The sequence below is a fragment of the Arachis hypogaea genome, chromosome 16, assembly GCF_003086295.3.
Source record: "Arachis hypogaea cultivar Tifrunner chromosome 16, arahy.Tifrunner.gnm2.J5K5, whole genome shotgun sequence".
In the NCBI taxonomy this organism is placed as follows: Eukaryota; Viridiplantae; Streptophyta; class Magnoliopsida; order Fabales; family Fabaceae; genus Arachis; species Arachis hypogaea.
Window position 1 is genome coordinate 99,793,487 of NC_092051.1, and position 20,493 is coordinate 99,813,979.

Genomic DNA, 20,493 nt, shown 5'->3' on the forward strand with positions numbered 1-20,493 from the left:
GTAATGCTTCAGATCTTCCCCTCTTGCAGTAAACCTATATCCATTGGCTTCATCAAGGATCTCTACATGCTCTAGGGAGAGAACTTTGTGGATGGTGAAAACCTTAGGTAGCTGAGATGGGATGGTGGGAAGATGAGGTGGGATATCTAGGAAGTAAGCTGAGATCACTTTATCCCCTGGAGAGAAATCCTCTGTAGGGATCTTCTTGTTTCTCCACCTCCTTGGTGCCTTCTTCTTTGTTCCTTTTGATGTTGCCCTGCTCTTTGTGACCTCTTCTTTCAAGGAAATTTTGTTGCTGGTCTCATATGACTCTGGTGGTTTAGGTTCCTCCTGATCTTCCTTGGGCTGTGACAACTGCCGATTATCTTGTTCATCAACCAAAGGGGTTCCCAGGTGTACACCTTGTGCTTCAATGCTTGTTTCTTCCACCAGTGCTTTCTCGTGCTCTCCCCATGGTTTCTTGCTTTTCTGATCTGCTTCTTGTGAGGGTTTGAAGACATGGAATGCGAGTTGTTCGTCATGTATCCTCAATATTAGCTCTCCTCGCTCCACATCTATGAGCGCTCTGGCTGTAGCTAGGAATGGTCTTCCCAATATGATTGGGTAAAGGTGACTCTCTTCCATTTCTACTATGACAAAGTCTGTGGGAAGGAAGTAGTTCCCAACCTTCACTAACACGTTTTCCACCACTCCTACCACTTGTTTTTTGAGTTTTGTCAGCCAGCCTGATGACTACATATGTGGGCATTAGCTCATTGATCTGCAACTTCTTCATAAGGGATAAAGGCATTAAGTTGATGCTTGCTCCCAGATCACAGAATCCCTTATCAAACATTGTTTCTCCTATGGCACAGGGGATGTGAAAACTCCCTAGGTCCTTCCTTTTTGTAGGTATCTCTGGTTGAATGAGAGCACTGCACTCCTTATTCATCACTATTGTTTGCTCTCCTTTGAGTGAGCTTTTCCTGGTCAGCAGCTCCTTCATATACTTAATGTATGAGGGCATTTGTTGGAGGGCCTTGATGAATGGTATGTTTACATGGAGAGATACAAACATGTCAAGAAACCTTGAGTATATTCTCTTTTCTACACCATTCTTGAGTCTTTGGGGAAAAGGTGCATAGAGTCTCAGCAGCTCCTTCTGTGAAATTTTGGTTTCTTGGTGATCCTCTTCCTGTTTTCTGCTGATGTATCTCCAGGTTGTTCTAATGGTTTGTTCGGCTCTTCCTCAGTCCCCTTATCATTTATAGTGACCATCTTGCAATCTTCCCATCTGACCTTCTTTGCTTCACCTCTCGAGTTCTTCTCTATGTCACTTGGGAAGCTATCAGTAGGTTTGGGAATCTTCTCAGAGAGGTATCCCACTTGAAATTCCAGCTTTTTGATGGTGTCTCCCTGGTTCTTGATATTGGCTCGCACCTCCTCCTTGAACACTTTGTTATCTTGGATTTCCTTACATATGCCTTCAAGTAGAGTCTCAATCCTTGAAAGTCTGTCTTCGGATGATGGTGGGTTGGAGTTGGATGGATAAGAAGGGTTATTTTGGCTTTGGTATGGATGTTGAGGTGTGTTGTTAGGTGGGTGCTGATATGATCTCTGTGTGGAATGTTGGTGAGCTGCATTGTTGTTGGGGTTGTGGCGTCTCTGATCTTGGCCTTGATCTTGTTGATTTTCCCACCCAAAGTTTGGGTGGTTCCTCCAACCAGGATTGTAAGTTTTGGAATATGGATCATGGGTCTGCCTAGGTGAGTTTTCAATGTAGTTAGCTTGTTCCTGATCACCCTCTACTTCTTCATTCACTCTTTTTTGAGTTGTTGATGAGGTGGTGATTGCTGCAACTTGGTTCCTCTCCATCTTCTTGGTAAGGTCAGCCAGCTGCTTGGTAATCAGCTTGTTCTGGGCCAGCAGTGCATCCACGTTGTTCAGCTCCATCACTCCTCTAGTGTTGCCTCTTTCAGAAGCATAGAAGTAGTCATTCTTAGCTACAGTCTCAATGACATCTATGCCTTCTTCAATGGTCTTCTTCTTGTTCAGAGATCCCCCAGATGAGTGGTCTACTGCTTTCTTTGATTCATAAGAAAGACCTTCATAAAAAATGTGTAACTGCACCCATTCATTGAACATATCTGGCGGGCACCTTCTTGTCAAGTCTTTAAATCTCTCCCATGCTTCGTAGAGAGTCTCACCATCCTGTTGTTTGAAAGTTTGAACTTCAGCTCTCAACCTGTTGATTCTTTGAGGAGGATAGAATCTCGCCAAGAACTTGTTCACCACATCCTCCCAGGTTGTTAAACTCTCCTTTGGGAAGGATTCCAGCCATTTAGATGCCTTGTCCTTGAGTGAGAAGGGGAATAGAAGTAGTCTGTAGGTGTCAGGATGAACACCATTAGACTTCACAGTATCACATATCCTTAGGAAGGTGGTTAGATGTTGATTGGGATCTTCTTGGACGCTTCTTCCGAATGAACAGTTGTTCTGAACAAGGGTGATGAGCTGTGACTTTAGTTCAAAGTTGTTGGCATGTATGGTTGGCTTTTGGATGCTACTTCCACAGTTTCTTGGGTTTGGATTGATGTAAGATCCCAGAACTCTTCTCTCTTGCCCAGCATGATGCACTGGGCCTTCTCTGCCATGGTTGTGAGCCTCTTCTTCATGATGGTTCTCCATATTCTCATCCATGTCTGGTTCAAAGTACTCTTCCTCTTCCTCAGCACCAATAACTCTCTTTCCTCTTGCTTCCCTCCTTAATCTAAGGAAGGTCCTCTCAGGTTCAGAATCAAAAGAAGTTGAAGCCCCATTTCTTCTACCTGTCATACAACTAATAAGGCCAAAGCAAAAGGGAGATAGAGAGTATTATTGTTAAAAATACTGTTAGTGTGAGTGATGCAATATATCAAACAGTTAGTGGGTCAGTGAACTAAATAGTAAAAAAAAATGCAGATAACACCACAAACGAGTAAAGGGTAAAGGGAAGGAAATAACTAACACTGAAAGTAAATTACTCAAATGAAATTAAATCAAACAAAAGAAAAAATATGCTCAATCTAGTTATCCACCAATTTAATCATTGTTGATGCAAAATCAATCCCCGGCAACGGCGCCATAAACTTGATGCACGAAAACTTGTCTTTCAACAATTTCCCTCAGCAAGTATACCAAATTGTCGTCAAGTAAAAACTCACAATAGAGTGAGGTCGAATCCCATAGGGATTGATTGGTCAATCAACTTTAATTAGAGGAATGTTCTAGTTGAGCTAAGCAGAATTTGATGTGAGAGTTGCAGGAAATTAAATGGCGGGAAAGTAAATAGCAGAAAATGTAAATGCTGGGAATAAAGAGCTGAATATAAATGACGGAAAGTAAATTGCAGAATCTTAAATGGGGAATGGGGAATTTAGCATGAAAGTAAATTATAGAAATTAAAGAGAATGGGTAAGATCAGAAATGGGGGATTCATTGGGCTTAGGAGATGTTGCATTCTCCAGATCAAGTTCATTTTCATCTCTTCCTCAATCAATGCATTCATTGATCTCCTTGGCAATCTTAAGTGATTGAATTCCAATTCCTTGGTAATTCAATCTCTCAAATCTTGATCAATAGCCAATTCCTTGGTCCAATTGCTCATGAGAAGAGATGAAGTATGGTCACTGATTATACCACATGTATTTCCAAATCAAAGTGTTGGTAGGATTATATGTCACTATATCCATTCAAACCCCAATTTGGTCCAACATGAGAAAGCATTTCTAGCATTATCTCTTCATTCCTCTTCCAAGGTTCTGAAGAGATCCAAGTATGAATAGCTTCTTTTCCAAGACAACTACCCAATTGGATGAAGATTGAAAGCTTTCTAGTAAAATCAAGAGAAAAAAAAGAAGAAGAATAATGAAAACTATTATTGATCCATCAAATTACAACATAGCTCCCTAACCCAATGAAAAGGGTTTAGTTGTTCATGGCTCTGGGAATGGAAAACAAAGATGGAGAATGCATTCTGAAAGTAAAACTAGAAGTTGCAGAGAAAGTAAAATTATACAGAGAGTAGTTCTCTTAATCCCCCAAAAGCTTCTCTCTAGTTCAAAATTACTCCTATTTATACTACTCTTCTGATCTTCTAGTTGGCTCTTCAAGTCTTGGATATGGGCCTTTGGATCTTGAGTTGAAGCAGTTATCATCTTTAGTGGGCTCGGCTTCACTTGTAGAGAAAGTGTGCAGTAGGCATGGACTTTAGCTTAGGGCGTTAGTGGTGTTAACGTTAAGTGAAAATATGGGGTCGAGAACATTAGTGACAATCACCTTTTTCACTAACGTTCCTAACCCAAAATGGTCCACGTTAACTTCAACGTTAGTGGCACTAACGTGACCACTAACGTTGCCTCTTGGCCCTTCGCAAACGTTACTGGGGTTTACCTTTCCCAATAACGTTGAGAGTACCCCTTTCTCCCTACATTAGAGTTCACGTTAGTATAGTTAACGTGACCTTTAACGTAGGCTTGCCAAATCTTCGAGAGCGTTAGTGACATATACCTTTTTCACTAACGCTCCAAAACGCCCCTTTCCCACGTTAGTGCCTCACGTTAATTACATTAACGTGACCACTAACGTGGTGTTGATTGCCATCTCCAACGTTAGTGACAAAGGTGAGTGTCACTAACGTTGGCTCATCATCCCTTTCCTCCACGTTAGCTTCCACGTTAATGTAATTAATGTGGTAACTAACGTGGCTCATAGTGGCTTAGTCCAACGTTAGTGACAAAGGTGAGTGTCACTAACGTTGGCATTATCTTCCTCTTCCACGTTAGAGTTCACGTTAACTGAGTTAACGTGACTTTTAACGTGGCCAATTGCCCTTTTGGAGCGTTAGTGGCACTCACTTTTACCACTAACGCTTGGAGCTTCTTTTTCCTCCACGTTAACTACCACGTTAATGTAGTTAACGTGGTAATTAACGTGGGCTATGATGGCTTCGAAGACGTTATTGGCGATCACTTTTCTCCTTAACGTTGCAAGCTAGCTCCCATTCCACGTTAGTGGTCACGTTAGTTAGACTAACGTGGCTACTAATATGGCTTTTCCTTGCTTCCTTTGTCCTGAAATCAAGCAAATAAAGTGCATCAAAGCTCTAATCCAAGTTATGAGTCATGCATCATCCAATTTGTCATTAAATTCATGCATAATTCTCATGAAATCATATAAAATTCACAATGTTTGCTTGAATCAAGATGTAAGTGAAATTCTACCCAAAACTTGCTTATTTCCTAAGAAAATGCATGAAACTACCCTAAAACAGTAAAGAAAAGGTCAGTGAAACTGGTCGAAATGCCCTGGCATCACACACTATGTGCAAGAAGAAGAGAGGTTGCCGTAAGATAAGACTGAACGTGCTCACATGGTTTCATCTTCTCAGTATAAAAAAAAGTGTGATACTACTGCGGATGCCCCTTCTTAGCAGAAAAAGGCTAAGAAGCATGATCAAGCTTCAACATATTTCTTCTGTAAGAAGGTGGGACATATGAAGAATGATTGTACCAAATATATCACTTGGCGTATAAAGAAGGGTATGATTCTTACTTTCTTTTGTTCTGAGGCTAGTTTAAGTTATGCACATGTTGATACTTGGTGGGTAGATTCTGTTGCTACTACTCATGTAAGTATTACTATGCAGGGTTGCCTGTAGAGCCAACCGCCAAGTGATACTGAAATATACATCTCTGTGGCAGACGGTAATATAGTTTTAGTCGAAGCTATAGGAACCTTTAGATTATGTTCGACGAGTGAATTTTACTTGGATTTATTTGAGACATTTTATGTACCGTCATTTAGACAAAACTTAGTTTCTGTCTCTTGTTTGGACAAATCATGTTATTTTTTGTTTCTTCGAAAACAATAAAGTCAATCTCTTTTATAATTCGAATAATATTTGCTCTGCTCGCTTGGTGGATAATCTATATAGGCTTGATTTGAATTCCTATAATAATGAAATACTGCAAACAGGTACAAAACAAAAATTAAATGAGAATTCGGCATCATTATGGCACAAACGCCTAGGTCACATCTCTAAACAGAGAATTCAGAGGCTCGTGTTGGATGGAATTCTTGAACCCCTAAAATTGGTGGACTTTAAAGTTTGCATTGAGTGCATAAAGGGGAAAAGGACAAATGAAAGGAAATTAGGTACCGAGAGAGCTAAAGATGTCTTAGAATTGATACACACCGATATATGTGGCCCATTCCCTACTGTCTCTTGGAATGGACAATGGTTTTTTATTACATTCATAGATGATTACCCTCGTTACGGGTATCTATATTTAATTCATGAAAAAGTCCCAAACCTTGGATGTTTTCAAGTCTTTCAAAGTTAAAGTTGAACTTTAACTTGGGAAAAAAATTAAAGCTGTCAAATCTGATCGTGGTGGTGAATACTACGAAAGATATGACGGTTCAGGTGAGCAATGTTCCAGGCCTTTTACTCTTTTCCTAGAGGAGTACGATTGTTCCGCAATACACCTAACACGAGATAAATGTCGGTTAAGAAATTACCAAAGGATTTTTCAATTCAATATTGCAAAGTATAGTCCCAACCAACGAGATATCCCGAGTCAAAGTTTAAAATAATGTCACAACTATCAAATCAAATACCGGAAGTAGAATCCCAGGTCGTCTTTCCTAGGAATTTCAACGTGATGCATATCATTAGTTAGGAATTTTTGGGGATTTTTGAGTTGAGTACGAGAAAAGTAAAGTGACTAGAAATTAAAGCAATAACAACTAACAATTAAATAGAGGCAATTACACTATCCATCGAACAATCAACCAACTAATAAGCATACAATAAAGGAATGGCAATGATAATGACATATAATTGAATGCAAGTAATCAAGCTAAGAGGACCAAGGAATCAAAGTCAACAAGGGAAGAGCCAAGCAATTAAAATGAGAAATCTTGGCTAGGGGTGAAAATTAGAATTTCTATCTTTATTGCATTCCTCAATTGTGATGGTAATTGCCTATTACTCCCACTTAGTTATCTTCTAACGATTGAAGGAATGTCAAGTGAGAAATATTAACTCTAGCCCACAAGTCCTAGTCAAATCCTAGTGAAAGACTAGATTTAGTGGAGTTCAAGCTAATAAGCAATTTTCAATTACCCATTAACACTAAATTCTTGCAATTCAAGAGTCTCTAATTATTCCACCACAAGGCCAAGAGAGAAAATCTACTCTATAGTCATAAGTGATATTTCCTCAAACACTTGGTGAGGAATAATAACAAGCATAATAAAATTGTAAAATAATCCAAATTCAAGATACCCAATAGCAACAATCAACAATAAAAACTCAAATAACACAAATGGAATATGAAAAAGCTCAATGTATTACCAAAATCAAAATCCAACAAGATGCAAAATCATAACCCAAATTGGTAAAATTGCAAAAGTGCTAAGTAAAATTGAACAGTAGAAACTACAACAATTAAAACACTAAAAACTGAGATTAACAAGTGTCTAGTTTATGGGTTGAAATGAAAATGAACAAGAAACACTAAAACCTAGAGAGAAGGAGAAGTTTCTCTCTCTAAATTCAAAAACTATGTAAAACTAAGCTAATGGAATGTATGTCCTCAAGCTTGCTTTACCCCGAGACTCTAGTCTTCGAATTGGGCTTCAAACTGGGCCAAAAATAGTTCAGAAATTGCCCCCAGCGTGTTTCTACTAATGACTCACGTGACAGCAGTCCCGCGTACACGGCAATGTGGTCCGTGTACGTGGGCGATGGAAAAATGAAGTGTGCGTATGCACGCTGCAATGATGCGTACGCACAGATGCATATATCCAAAAAATCTTCATTTCTTCATGATTTTCTACTCTTGCTTGCTTCTTTTTCCATCTATTCCAGTCTAACCTTGATTCCTAAGACCTGAAATTATTTAACAGACATATCAAGGCATCGAATAGAATTTAAGAGGATTAAAATTAGCATTTTTGGAGCCTAAAAAGCATGCTTTTGCAATTAAGTGCAATTTGGAAGAAAATCACAAATGCATGCTATTTTAGTGAATAAGTGTGAGATTATGTAATGAAATCCATTCATTTCAAGCCAAAAATCATCATCAAATATGGATTTATCAATTTCCTCACACTTAGACAATAGCATGTCCTCATGCTAATCAAAATGAGAAAGTAAAAGAAGGGGTGAACAAGTTGTTGAATGCAACTACTCATGTGTATGCAACTATACTAATGCATGATATCTACCTATATCTATACCATAATGTCCTATGAAATTGGTAAAAAACAAACAACCAAACTTCCAAGCAAGTAAATAAGCATATAGGGCGACAACGAATCACAAGTGCAGTGCAATCATAATCCAAGGAATTGATTCAAGTTCATAATTGAGCAACTTGCAAAACAATATAAACAAGGTGTGGAGAAATAGAATTGAGCAATCGAACCCCTCACCAGATGTGTGTACACTCTAATCGCTCAGTGTTTAGGGTTTAATCGATCAATTCTCCTCTAATAATGCTTTCTCAAATTTGCTCTTCATCTAACAATCAACAAGTACTTGATGCATGAACACAATTACCATGAGGTCTTTAAAGAATTGTAATGGGGCTAGGGTCAAGGTAGGATTAATATGGTTAAATGGACTTTTAAATTGAATCTTTGATTAGTTTAAGTATCCTCACAACCTACATCATCTAATTACCATAAATGCAACCTACTACCTACCACTTCCTTTTTACACATTCATGCATTCTCTTTTTAGTCATAACACATATGCTTTATTACCATTTGTTTATTTTAGGGCATTTTGTCCCCTTTTTAGTGCTTTTTTTTAATGAAACATTGAGGAAAGATATTTTCATAATTGAAAATTTTGTTTTTCCTTCCTTTTATCAACACTAATTGCATATGGTTAAGCAACTTGTCATATGAATGCACACCTATTTCCCAATATTTTCAATGAAATACCCAAACAAAATTTTTCATTCACTACCAATGTCTCCCAACAATTTCCCCACACTTACTTAACACACACACCTCAACCTAAGGTAATCATAGATGCAATTTAAGGTTATTCATGGTTTTCACTTAGGTTTAAAGATGTGGTAACACATAGAACAAAAGGGGATTCAAAGGCTCAAAATTGGTTACAAAGGTAGATATAAGGGTATGGCCACATGGGTTAGTGAGTTTCAATTGAAATTATGGCCTCAATCATGCTAAATGCATTCAAAACATCAAATATTGGATATAAAGAATTAAGCAAATTCAAGATCACAATCAAAGAAGGAGTATATCACACAAGAATAGAAATTTGTGGTTGGAGTATGCAACCACACATTAAGGCTCAACAACTCACAAGGTTGCTTGTTCTAGCTCTTTCCTATACTCCAAAAAATATTTTAAGCAAGTTCAAAAGCAATTTTTGAATCAATTCAATAGAGTGCCCTTAAAAATCTTTCTTGGAAGCTTTTTATGTTGTTTTTACCAACTTATTCTTTATGTATGTATGTCCTATGTGTTGGATGCAAACCAAAATTCCTAGCTTTTTCCTAACTTCACTATCAAAGAATCACCATGACATTTAGGAAAACAAGCATGAACTAGGCGCTATCACTATTCACAATCATCCTATCACAATCATTATCCAAAGCATATATACTAAAATAAAAGGCAATATATACACTAACTAAGACAAAAGAGCATGTCATATTAGAAATGAAACTAGAGCTAAACCAAGATATGTAAACATCCAAAATAAAAGTGTGCAATGTAAAAGTCAAGAGTAGCAAATATCCACAGAGTTCTAACAACGTAAATAAAAATAGACATAACTAAAAGCAAAATATAATTCAAAGTGTTTGGAGTAGAAATTATGATCCAAAAGTGTTGCAAATTCTGCCCCCCACAATTAAACTTAGCACAGTCCTCCGTGCTAACAAAAGTGTCAAGAAATAGGAGGGGTAGGTGGTGCGGCCTTAGGCTACGGTGACGAAGCTACCCCAATGTCAGCCACTGGCATCTCAGCATCTACCGCATGTGTGTCAGTCTCGGCCTGCACCTCAGTTGCTGGCTCAGCATCCTCAGCCTCTAAAAGCTCATCAGGAGTGTCCAACACTTCAATCATGGGGTCCCACTCTCTGTTTTGCAGCTTGATATTCTCATATTTCCGGTTCATGCGCCTCTCTAAATGCTCCAGCCACTCCAATAGCTTGAGACCGAGCTCTTGAGTCATGGGGGCCTAAAGAGTAGATGATGATGGTGCTGGTGGTCGGCTCGATTCTCTGGTGGTTACTTTTTTCTTCTTCTTCTTGCTTTGATCACCAAGGCCCAGGTAATCCTTCAGCCAATCGCCATGAGGAATATAGAGGTCCTTGTTTGCCAGGGTAGGTGGATAATCATCGTTCTCCACTCAAGGCCGGCCTTGGCAATCATCTCAGTGACCATAACCGGAAAAGCCACTTTCTGCTTGAGAGATATCGGCACCTTCCACATCGATTGCTTGATAACCTTGGACAGATTCACTGGGTCTCCTTCTAACACAACCCAAACTAAAACAACCATCTCCCATGTAATAGTGGTCTCATGAGTAGTCAGTATGGTATAGTTGGTCAAGAGTTGTTGCCATATCCGAGCATCAAAAGTAAGTTGCTTAATTGGGAGTCCGAGTTGGCTTAGGATTATCCCCCAAACTCATAACCCATGCCGAGTCTGGAATAGCTATTTTCTTCAAAATCGTATCCCAATCCAAGGTGCCTAGTTGGCGGTCAGCTTGCGCCTTCACATAACCATACCGCTCTTTTTATCTTAGGCAGAATATTCAGAATCTCCGCAATTGCACCTTTCGTGATGGGATTTTGCTTGCCTCGGACAAGAGCGGACTTGAGGTTGGCATTGTGAAAGTTGGCATAAACCTCCAACACCCATGGTTCATTCGCCTCCCTTAGTTTCCTATCCAAAAAGCTCCACCCTCGGCTTTCAATGTGAGAATTCACTAATGGCCAAAGGTCAGAGGGTAACTCATCCATCTTCAGTTGTCGCTCGACATGCAACTTCTTGATATCCCAGAATTTTCCATATTGAAGGGCATAATACCGGTTGGCAAACCTAACTAGATCTTGAGCGAGTACGGATAAGTCAGGACTTTGTAGCATATTGACTTGCTCAACCAGTTTCTTGGGTTTCGGGGCCAGTTTCTTGGAAGCGGAAGCTTGTTTCTTTCCTTTAGTGGTCCTCATTCTGAAAGGAAGAATGGAGAAAACAATTGAGTTTCCAATCAAGCAACCATTAAGCACTTAAAACAATTGAACCATATATAATGCATATACAAAAAGAAACAACATAGTTCAATGGTTCAATATGAGAGAGAGAGATATGCACATTGGTCAAGATCATCCAAGATAAAGCAAATTTAACATATAAACCCGTATATCTCAATTAGACTCATCAATTGATTTCACGTAAAGAATTGTAAACACAAGATTAATCCATATTGCCTTACAAATAAATTTTTGCAATTTAACAAGTTCAATTCATAACTAAATAAATGATGAATCTTTAGCAAAGTAAGTAAAAAATCATCCAAACATACTCAATTCAGAGTTAAACTACCTAATAACATCATGGTTGAAAGCATATGGTGGCCACACATATGAATCAATCCCAGTTCTAACTTAGGCAATTCATCGAACAGTTGGTATGCATAGTTTGATGTCATCAAATTTAGTCAAAATCAAGCAACAATCCTCTAAAACAAAATCAATCCAACACTTGCAATCATGTTTAATAGAAATATACCAACCTAAATCAACTAATAATCATTAAAACAAAAACTAAAACTAGCTAAACTATTACCCAGAAACTAAAAGAAACAGAGAAACAAAAATGACCTGAGCTAAGGGATGGAGAAATGGAGGTGGGGGTGGCGCGGTGGTTGCGGGACGCACAGGAACGGCGGAGGTGTCGCCGGAAGGGAAGGCGCACAACTAAGCTGAGATAGGGGTGGCGATGGTGTCTATGGAGAAAAGACGGGTAGAGGAGGAGATGATGGAGAGAAAAGGAGAGAGATGTTGGCGGTGGGTGGCCAGCAACGACAGTGGCGCCGGACTGACTGAAATGATGGTGGTGGCATGGGGTGGTGCTAGGCTGGGCGATGGTAGTTGGGCCTAATGGAATGATAAGAAAGAAGAGTGAAGAGGGAAGAGAGAATCGCGACAGGGGTCATGAAGGGGGTTTAGCAATTTTGAATCTATGCGTACGCACGGCCAGGAGGTTGGATGGAGGAGTTACATACGCGAGTAGCACACATGCGAAGGTTGATCTTTGCCAGGGGCCTCTGTGTACACAGACATGGGCCACACATGTGTCTTGGGCGAAAATATGGATGATGCGTACGGAACAAGCTATCCACGTACGCGGGCATTGTGTGATGCCAGTGGAACATGCGCATGCTAGGGGGATGTGCACGTGAGCAGTTGGCTCGCAAAGAGAGGCGCGTGTATGCGGACATCAACCGCATACGCATCTTGGGCCAAAAAACGCATGATGCATACGTATACAGAGGGCTGCATACGCGAGCCAGCAAGGAAACAAAATTTTTGTTTCACCTTCTTAAAGGCTACCTCATACAGGATGCTACCAAATTCTATGTTCTAAGGCCTAAAACAAGCAAACAAAGTCCCTAAACCAATTAACCTCATAGACAAAAGAATCAAAGATCTAAAACAATCAAATTTCAATAAATTCAAGCAAGTATTCACATGAAAACAAAAAAATGGAAGATGATACCATGGTGGGGTGTCTCCCACCTAGCACTTTTCTTTAACGTCCTTAAGTTGGACGGTCATATTGCTCAATTCTCTTCCTCGGAAGGATCCTTCAAGAGAAATATCTCCAACTCTTTATCACACCATGGTAAAGTTTCAATCGGTGGCCATTCACCTTGAAGAAGTTAGGGCTTAAGGAATGGCTAAAGTGGACAACACCATATGGTTCAACTTTCTCCACCATATAAGGGCCATCCCATCTCAACCTCAATTTACCAGGCATTAACCTCAACCTTGACTCCAAGCCGAAATTCTCTTCTCTTGATATTCCGGTCATGCACCGCCTTCTCCCTTTCCTTGTAAAATCTTGAATTTTCATATGCCTCCAATTGTAGACACTCCAATTCTTCCAATTGCAACTTTCCCCCAGTTCCGGCTTTTCCCAACCCCAAATTGCATTCTTTGATGGCCCAAAATGTTTTGTGCTCAACCTCAACCGGTAGGGGGCATGCTTTCCCATAGACTATTCGGAATGGACTCATGCCTATTGGTGATTTATAGGCCGTCCAGTAAGCCCATAGAGCGCCCCCCCAGTCTTGAGCTCCAATCTCACCTATAAGGTTTCACTAGTTTCTCTAAGATCTGCTTAATCTCGCGATTAGAAACCTCAGCTGGACCATTTGTTTGGGGATGGTAAGCCGTAGCCACCTTGTGAAATGCCATACTTCTGCATCAAAGTTGTCATTCTCTTGTTGCAAAAATGAGAGCCTTGATCACTCACGATTGCTCGTGGCAATCTAAAGTGACAAATGAGGTGATTTCTTACAAAAGAAAACAACATTAGCATCATCAGTACGAGTAGGAATTGCTTCCACCCGCTTAGAGACGTAATCTACCGCTAACAAGATGTAGAGAAAACCATTGGAGCTTGGAAACGGACCCATGAAGTCAATGCCCCAAAACATAAAAAATTTCACAGAATAACATAAGTTGTTGGGGGCATTTCATCCTTCTTGGATGTATTCCTAAACCTTTGGTATAGGTGGCAAGAATTGCAAAAGGAGGTTGCATCTTTAAATAAGCTAGGCCACCAAAACCCATAGTCTAACACTTTTCTTGCCGTCCTTTGAGGACCAAAGTACCCACCACTTTCAGGAGAGTGGCACGCCTCTAGAATAGATTGGAATTCAGATTGGGCCACACACCACCTAATTACTTGGTCGGCACCACATCTCCACAAGTAAGCTTCATCCCATACATAATATTTGGACTCGCTTTTTAGCTTGTCCCTTTGGTGCTTAGAAAAGTGTGGAGGAAAGGTATGGCCTACCAAGTAATTGGCAATAGATGCATACCATGGAGTGACTTCCGAGATTGCTTGCAAGGCATCTAAGGGGAAAGCATCATTGATAGGGGTGGAATCACATGTCAAATGTTCAAAGCGGCTCAAGTGGTCCGCCACTAAATTTTGTGATCCACTCCTATCCTTGATTTCTAAATCAAATTCTTGCAAGAGTAATACCAATTTCAGTTTAGACTCTTTCTTTGCCAACAAATATTTTAATGCCGCATGATCCGAGTATACTACCTCATTGGAACCAAGTAAATAGGCCCGGAATTTATCCAAGGCGAAAACAATTGCCATCAATTCTTTTTCGGTGGTAGTATAATTGGATTGGACACCATCTAGAGTCTTAGAGTCATAAGCTATAATGTAAGGATTCTTGCCCTCGCGCTGTGCAAGCGTGGCCCCTACGACATGGTTAGATGCATCACACATGATTTCGAACGGGCTACTCCAATTTGGCCCTCTCACTATGGGAGTTTTGGTCAAGGCTTCCTTCAAGGTATCAAATGCTTCCATGCACACCTCATTGAAATCAAATTCTATGTCCTTTTAAAGAAAACGGGAAAGAGGCAAAGCTACCTTACTAAAGTCCTTTATGAACCGCTGGTAAAAATCTGCGTGACCAAGAAAAGTACGGACTTCCCTCACAGAAGAGGGGTAAGGTAATCCAGAAACAACTTCAACTTTTCTAGGATCTACAGAGATACCATTGCTAGAAATGATGTGGCCTAGCACAATACCTTGTTTTACCATGAAATGGCACTTTTCAAAATTGAGAACAAGGTTTGAGCTAGCACATCTTTCTAGCACTTTAGTCAAACTACTCAAGTAATCATCAAATGAATCTCCATATACACTAAAGTCATCCATAAAAATTTCCATGCAATGCTCAAGGAAATTAGAAAAGATGCTAGTCATGCACCTTTAGAATGTCGCAGGTGCATTACATAAGTCAAAAGGCATCCTCTTGTAAGCATATGTTCCGAAGGGACATGTAAAAATAGTCTTTTCTTGATCTTCTAGAGCTATATGAATTTGGAAAGTACCTGTGTAACCGTCTAAGAAATAATAGTGTGATTACCTGACAACCGGTCAAGCATTTCATCAATAAATAGAAGTTAGTAGTGGTCCTTCTAGGTTGCCAAGTTCAAGTGCCTATAGTCAATGCATACCCTCCAAGAGTTTTGTACCCTAGTTTCCATGAGTTCTCCACTTTCACTTTTGATCATGGTGACACCCTGCTTCTTTGGCACAACTTGCACCGAACTAACCCATTCACTATCTGAGATAGGGTAGATAATGTCGGCCCCTAGAAGTCTAGTCACATCTTTCTTAACAACTTCCATGATAGTAGGATTTAACCTTCTTTGTGGTTGGCAGACCAGTTTAGCTCCTTCCTCTAGAAAAATATGATGCTCACAAACATGGGGGCTTATACCAACAATATCTACCAAGCTCCACCCAATAGCCTTCTTATTCCTTTGCAGCACATCAAGTAATCTCTCCTCTTGATCGAAAGTGAGCTCCCTTGCAATGATCACCGGGAGTTTTTTATTGTTATTAAGAAAGGCGTACTTACGGTGAGGAGGTAGAGGTTTCAATTCCACACTTAACTCATGACTTGGTACATTGTTGTCCGGCAACCTTGGAGGTGGTAAAGTGTCTTCTTCATAATCATTTAGCTTCCCCCAGTTGCCCTTTTGCTCATATTCATCTCATCAAGGGACTCATGGTAAACCTCGGCCACAACTTTATCAACAATGTCACACTGGAAGATAGAGTGGTCCTCCGGTAGATGCTTCATAGCCTCATCCAAATTAAAGCTTACCGCTTTACTGTCAATCTCAAATGAATAGGTGCCTGAGAATGCATCAAGTTTAAGCCGAGAGGTCTTCAAGAATGGCCTCCTTAATAAGACGGATGACAGTTTCCCAGAGTCATTAGGAGGCATCTCAAGGATGTAAAAATCAATTGGAAAAGTCAATCATTTGATGCTCACTAAGACATCCTCAACAATACCAACCACAGAAATAATACTTTTATCGGCCAAAACAAAGCGTGCCACCGACCGTTTCAATGGTGGAAGGTTCAATTCATCATAAATAGACAAAGACATAATACTCACACAAGCACCAAGATCACACATACAATCCACAAATTGAACACCACCTATAGTGCAAGATACTAAGAAAGGTCCAGGATCCCCACGTTTTTCAAGAATAGCACCCATTAAAGTAGACATTGAACTACCCAAAGGAATAGTTTCCAATTCATTAATCCTTTTCTTGTTCATGCATAAATCCTTTAAAAACTTGGCATATTTAGGAACTTGGCGAATAGCATCAAAAAGGGGAATTGTTACCTCAACCTTTTTGAAGAAATTCACCATCTACGGATCTAACTCCAATTGCTTTTTGGTCCTCTTTGCCAAGCTTGAGAATGGGATTGGAATGGCTTGTTTCAATACATCTTCTTTAGAAACTCTTTCTCTTGCTTAAGCAACTTCCTCTTCAACAACTTCTTGTACTTCTTCTTCATCTTCTACATCCTCCACCTCAACAATATCTTCATCTAGAGTGGTGATGAGCAGATAATTTATACGCTCTTTGGCATTGTTTTTAGTATATTTTTAGTATGTTTTAGTTAGTTTTTATTAAATTTTATTTAAAAATCAGTTTTCTGGACTTTACTATGAGTTTGTGTGTTTTTCTGTAATTTCAGGTATTTTCTGGCTGAAATTGAGGGACCTGAGCAAAAATCTGATTCAGAGGCTGAAAAAGGACTGCAGATGCTGTTGGATTCTGGCCTCTCTGCACTCAAAGTAGATTTTCTGGAGCTACAGAAGCCCAATGGGCGCGCTCTCAATTGAGTTGAAACGTAGACATCCTGGGCTTTCCAGCAATATATAATAGTCCATACTTTGCCCAAGATTTGATAGCCCAAACAGGCGTTCTAAGTCAGCTCAAGAATTCTGGCGTTTAACGCCAGAACTGGTACAAAAGCTGGAGTTAAACGCCCAAACTGGTACAAAAGCTGGCGTTTAACTCCAAGAAAAGTCTCTACATGTGAAAGCTTCAATTCTTAGTCTAATCACACACCAAGTGGGCCTGGAAAAAGATTTCTGCATTAATTACCTATTTCTGTAACCCTAGGCTACTAGTTTTCTATAAATAGGACCTTTTGCTATTGTATTTTCATACTTTTACAAAAAATACTTTGATAGACCTTTTCACGTTTGGGGGCTGGTCTCATGGCCATGCCTAGACCTTGTTCTTATGTATTTTCAATGGTGGAGTTTCTACACACCATAGATTAAGGTGTGGAGCTCTGCTGTTCTTCATGAATTAATGCAAAGTACTACTGTTTTTCTATTCAATTCACGCCTACTTATTCTCTAAGATATTCATTCGCACACAAGAACATGATGAATGTGATGATTACGTGACACTCATCACCATTCTCACCTATGAACGCGTGCCTGACAACCACGTCCGTTCTACATGCAAACAAGCTTGAATGTGTATCTCTTGGGTTTCTAATCTAAGATTAGAACCTTCGTGGTATAGGCTAGAATCAATTGGCAGCATTCTTGAGATCCGGCACGTCTAAACCTTGTCTGTGGTATTCTGAGTAGGATCTGGGAATGGATGACTGTGACGAGCTTCAAACTCGCGAGTGTTGGGCGTGTGACAGACGCAAAAGGATCAATGGATCCTATTCCAACATGATTGAGAACCGACAGATGATTAGCCGTGCGGTGACAGCGTACGTAGAACATTTTCACTGAGAGGACGGGAAGTAGCCATTGACAACGGTGATGCCCAACATAAAGCTTGCCATGGAAAGGAGTATGAATGATTGGAAGAAGGCAATAGGAAAGCAGAGGTTCAGGAGGAACAAAGCATCTTCATACGTTTATCTGAAATTCCTACCAATGAATTACATAAGTATCTCTATCTCTATCTTTATTTTATGTTTTATTTATCTTTAATTATCAATCCTCCATAACCATTTAAATCTGCCTGACTGAGATTTACAAGATGACCATAGCTTGCTTCAAGCCGACAATCTCCGTGGGTTCGACCCTTACTCACGTAAGGTATTACTTGGACGACCCAGTGCACTTGCTGGTTAGTTGTGTGGAATTGTGACAAAGTGTGATTCACGTTTGAGAGCTCCAAGTCTTTGGCGCCATTGTTGATGATCACAATTTCGTGCACCAAGTTTTTGGCGCCGTTGCCGGGGATTGTTCGAGTTTGGACAACTGACGGTTCATCTTGTTGCTTAGATTAGGTACTTTTCTTTTTATTTTTCAGAATTTTTAAGAATGAATTCTAGAGTTTCAAGGTGATGTTCTTATCATCACAAAAGCTGATTGATTCTCATCAATTTAGCTGCTGAATGTAATGTCCTGCTGAAGCTTGGCTAACCATGTCTAATCTTTTTAGGCTGAAGCTTTAGACTAACATTGCATGATTCCTGGAATTCTTATTAAAAGTTTTGATTCTCTTTATTTTCTTTTCTATATAAGTTTTGAAAATCACAAAAAAATTTATAAAATCATAAAAATAAAAAATATTTTATGTTTCTTGTTTGAGTCTAGTGTCTAATTTTAAGTTTGGTGTCAATCGCATGTCTTTATTCTTCTAATTTTCGAAAATTTCATGCATTATGTTCTTCATTGATCTTCGAGTTGTTCTTGATGATTTCAGTGCTCTGATCTTTAATTTCTCTTATTTTGTGTCTTTTGTTGTTTCTTATATGCATTTTCAAATTGCTATAGTCCTTAGTATACAAACTTCTAAGTTTGGTGTCTTGCATGCATTGTTTATTTGATCTTAGTTGCATTCTTTTTATTATTGTTTCTCATCATTTAAAAAATTCAAATTTTTTTTAAATTGTGTCTTTTCAAGTCAATAACACAGAGAATTGAAGATTCAGAACATTCAGCAGAGGAATTACACAGAAAAAGCTGGGCGTTCAAAACGCCCAGTGAAGAAGGAAAACTGGCATTTAAAAGCCAGCCAGGGTACCTGGCTGGGCGTTAAACGCCCAAAAAGGTAGGATTTTGGGCGTTAAACACCATAATGGATGCCATTCTAGGCGTTTAACGCCAGGATGACACTAGAGGGAAGATTTTGTTTTTAATTCAAATCTTTTTCAAATTTTCATAATTTTTCAAAATCAAATCTTTTTCAAATCATATCTTTTCAATCATATCTTTTCAAAATCAATTTCTTTTCAACTTTTTTTATTTATTATTATTTTCGAAAATCCTTGCTACAATTAATAATTTAATTCAAAATTTTCTAGTTGTTACTTGCCTATTAAGAAAGGATCAAAAGTTTTAATTCTAGAATAATATCTTCTAATTTCTTGTTAGTCAAGTAATCAACTTTAATTTTAAAACTTTCTCTTTTTAATTTTATTTTCAATCATATCTTCTCAATCATATCTTTTCAATCACATCTTTTTCAAAATTAATTTTCAATCATATCTTTTTAATTTCTAATTTCAAAATCTTTTTCAAAATCACTTAATTTCTTTCCCAATTTTAGTTTTCGAAAATCATCAATCAAATTTTCAAAATTTCTTTTAATTATTTCAAAATCTTTTACTTTAATTTCGAAAATTCTTCCCCTTTTCTCACATCCTTCTATTTAAGGACTAACACTCCTCCACTATCAACAATTCGAACTCTATCCCTCTTGACAAGTTCGAATTCTTCTCTTTCTACCTTCTCCTTCTATTCTTCTTTTCCTCTGACACCTCAAGGAATCTCTATACTGTAACATAGAGGAGTCCATACTTTCTTGTTCTCTTCTCTTTCATATGAGCAAGAGTAAAGACAAAGGCATCCTTGTTAAAGCTGATCCTGAACCTGAAAGGAACTTGAAGAGAAAGCTAAGAGAAGCTAAGGCACAACTCTCTCTAGAGGGCCTAACAAAGCTCTTCAAGGAGGAAGAAGCCATGGCAGTCGAAAACAACAATGCCAACAATGCAAGGAAGGTGCTTGGTGACTTTACTGCACCTACTCCCAACTTTTATGGGAGAAGCATCTTAATCCCTGCCATTGGAGCAAACAACTTTGAGCTTAAGCCTCAATTAGTTTCTCTAATGCATCAGAATTGCAAGTTTCATGGACTTCCATTGGAAGATCCTCATCAGTTCTTAGCTGAATTCTTGCAAATCTGTGACATTGTCAAGACCAATGGGGTTGATCCTGAGGTCTACAGACTTATGCTTTTTTCTTTTGTTGTAAGAAATAGAGCTAGAACATGGTTGGATTCACAACCTAGGGAAAGCTTGAACTCTTGGGAAAAGCTAGTCAATGCCTTTTTGGCAAAGTTCTTTCCACCTCAAAAATTGAGC

At 39.1% G+C, this 20,493-nt stretch overlaps 1 non-coding gene across 1 annotated transcript; it reads left to right on the forward strand.

The window, feature by feature from the left end:
• The first annotated feature begins 2,119 nt into the window (after nt 1-2,119).
• Nucleotides 2,120-2,226, forward strand: LOC112761666 (small nucleolar RNA R71). Its single transcript, XR_003182051.1, has one exon. It is a non-coding gene; the product is annotated as a small nucleolar RNA R71 (small nucleolar RNA).
• Nucleotides 2,227-20,493: the final 18,267 nt, after the last annotated feature.